The following is a 3,576-nucleotide window of genomic DNA, read 5'->3' as shown; positions in this document are numbered from 1 at the left end:
CTTGTGGTTTGTCAAAAGTCACAAAATCAGTCCCTGCTAATTTTTTTTGATACAAATGGTCCTTGTGGTTTGCAAAACTTGCAAAGTTGACCCTTTTTACTAATACCGTTAGTAAAATGCCGTTAGGGACTGAATATGTAAGGGAATTTTCGTCTTTTCAAGCATAAATGGACTGAATTCGTGACATTTGATAAACCATAGGGACCATTTTTGTAATTTATCTTAAAATAGTATAAATGATAAAAATGAAGGAAATAGGATTCGACCTTTGAACCTCATCCCTCTCTCCCTTAATTAACCAAAGCCTTAACCAACTAGTCGAAAGTCACACTTATGTTATATTTTCGAAAACTAATTAATATTACCTACAACTTGTAAATAAGTTAATAATAAAATATTAAAAAAATATTTTTACAAAAGAACTTTTTTTTTATAAAATAAAATATATTTTTAGCGTATTGTAAAAAAAATGACAAATAATTTATTTGTTTTTTTACGTATTTGTTTTACGTGAAATATATTTTTTTTATGTATTTAAAAAAATAAGTTTTCGTATACTTTTAAATACTTAAAAAAACGTACTAACATATTATACAAAAACATAATCCTAAAAAAACATAAAAAAAAAAAAGTTTTTTGTATATATTTATTTAATGTGAAGTATGTTTTTTATGTATTCAAAAAACACATTTATGTATAATACATTATTGCATTATAATCTTAAAATATACTATTACGTTATCTTAACATCTTTAGTTGATTTAAAATGAATATACAAGTATTTTTTTGTAAAAGCATTAACGTAATAACATATTGCACGATAACATATTTTGCATAATACTTTTTTTTAAATAAAACGAATATATTTTTGCATATTATAAAAATAATAAATTTATACAATTAATTTATATTTTTTTTATGTATCTATTTTATGTAAATATGTTTTTTTATGTATTTAAAAAATACGATTTTATATAATATGTTATTACGTTGTATTGGAATGCAAAATCGGTTGAATAAGTTTTTGTATTGACTCAATCAGTTTTCTAAGAACCGTTTTTCGATTTAAAAAATATGTATTAAAAAAACATAACTTGTTTTTTTACCAGAAATTATGAGATCTTGTTTATGTTTATAAAAATGAAAAATAAAAAATAATATGTTATTTGTAAGCGTTAGCTTAATGACGATATAAGTATATTTTTTTATCCTAAATTAGAAATATGTTATTATTATGCCAAAGAATAATGCCCGGATTACTATTGTCAGATCTATGTAAAGAGACATTTAAGAAAATGTTGTTGTTCCAAAATTAAGAAAATGTGGTTGTTCCAAATCTATGTAAAGAGACATATATATATATATATATATATATATATATATATATATATATATATATATATATATATATATATATAGAGAGAGAGAGAGAGAGAGAGAGAGAGAGAGGTAGGTTCAAATGTTTTTTAGCACACAATATGAATTTAGTATTATTTATATGTATATTAAATGTCATCCATACTTATAACTCATTTTTATGGAAACTAATTAAATTCGTCATTAATGTCAACAATAATATTTTCAGAATAAATTCATATCTAGAAAAAATGAGAGTGTATTGCAGAAGAATGAGAGTGTAGTGTATTCTAGTAGAATACACTCTCGTTCTTCATATTTCATACAAATTTATTGTATTTTAAGTGATTGAGTCTTGAAACAAATTACGAACTCATATATAAAAACCTAGATGCAAATTCATTCTGAAAGAATGTTATTGCTGGCATTAATGACGAATTTAATTAGTTTCCATAAAAAGAGAATTATAATTGTGGATATCATTTAATATACATATAATTATTGAAATCATTTAATATCTATAATTAATTAATTTAATAAATGTAAAAAACAAAATAACCTAGCCCTATATATATATATATATATATATATATATATATATATATATATATATATATTCTCCATCCATAGCTACAGTAAATTTGCTAAGGATTTGGCAAAAGTGGTCCCTTATGTATGAGTGTCTTTACAGTTCTTTCTCATTTATTATATTTATTATTTGTTTTTGTAGGGGTCAATTTATGTTATTATATATATATATATATATATATATATATATATATATATATATATATATATATATATATATATATATATTAAAATTCTCCTTCCTTATCTACAGTAAATTTGCTAAGGATTTGGCAGAAGTGGTCCCTTATATATACATATATATATATATATATATATATATATATATATATATATATATATATATATATATAGGCTTAGGGAATATGTGGCTGTTATGTACCTAATATTAGGTATAGAACCATCAAAAACTAAATAATTTTAACTAAATGCAATCAAATCTTTCTACCATCTTTCTTGTATCCTCTATTAGACTAGATGATAGGATTTGTATATACTTTTATGGAGTTTTTGTAACATACACGTTTTGAAATCGTGTTTTAAGTAAATAATATTTTGAAATATTATGTGAATTTGAATGTTGAGTTCTAAAAGATAGTTTTTATTAGAATTGAAGTAAAACTATGCTTAGAATCATTCAGCAAGTATTGAAAGTCTTATGAGATTCCAATCAAATGTCAAATAGTGAAATTTAACGAAAATATAAAATTTGGAATAAGTAAAATTTTATTATTGAAAGTTGTAGATAATCTCGTTAGAAACATTTAGGCGAAAACCTTATCGAAATCCGAGTTATAACGAAGAAGTTATGACCAATCGAAGATTCGCGACAAAACCAACACGGCGCCGAATGACGTAAAAAGTGAGTTTTTGATAAACTACTTTTTAGCCTTAGTAATCTAAATGAAAGTCGTAGTATTCGTTAAACCGAAAAGTTCGATAAAAAGAACGCCAAAATCTGACCTCGTATGAGGAAGTTATGATTTTTCGAAGTTTCAGCTTAGAAGTAGACAACTAGAAACTCGAATTTTAGATCGAGTAATTTTTAGCCGACACAACCTAAACGAGAATTGAAGGTCTCGTTATTAGTAGTACAACGGTAAAAAGTCTGACGAAAACGGAGGTCGGATGAAGAAGTTATGAATTTTTGACGGATTTTCCTGTCCCGGTCTGTTAAAAATAATAATATAAAAATTAAATTCAAAATTAGCCGACGAAGTCTACACGAAAGTTGTAGATCGTAATTTTACCTACGCGTGCATATAAAGAACGTCAAAAACGGAGCCCGTATGTGAAAGTTATGGATTTTAGAAGTTTGGGGCTCAATTTCCGAGAATTTTCGCATGGATAAGATCTGGAATGGGCCACGTCATCCGATCTAGGTGGGTTAGCAGACGCGTGTTGCCTTCTGATTGGACCGAGACTGAAGCCTATCCCCTTTCGACGCGCCTCACCCCGTGTCGCTGTGACTCATCGCATCCGAGTTTCGCTGGTCCAATCCGAGAGCGTCGCGTGCCCTTCGTGTGTCCGAAGCTCGCACCCACCACCTAGCCTCGCTCCGCGGCTGCCACTTGCCTCGTTGACTCCCCCTTCTGATCAGCCGACCCTCGCATCCTCGCCCTATAAATACAA

Source organism: Lactuca serriola, chromosome 5, assembly GCF_051521515.1.
Source record: "Lactuca serriola cultivar US96UC23 chromosome 5, Lser_US96UC23_V15, whole genome shotgun sequence".
NCBI lineage: Eukaryota > Viridiplantae > Streptophyta > Magnoliopsida > Asterales > Asteraceae > Lactuca > Lactuca serriola.
The sequence above is the reverse complement of the archived record's forward strand: the minus strand, read 5'-3'. Positions refer to the sequence as shown.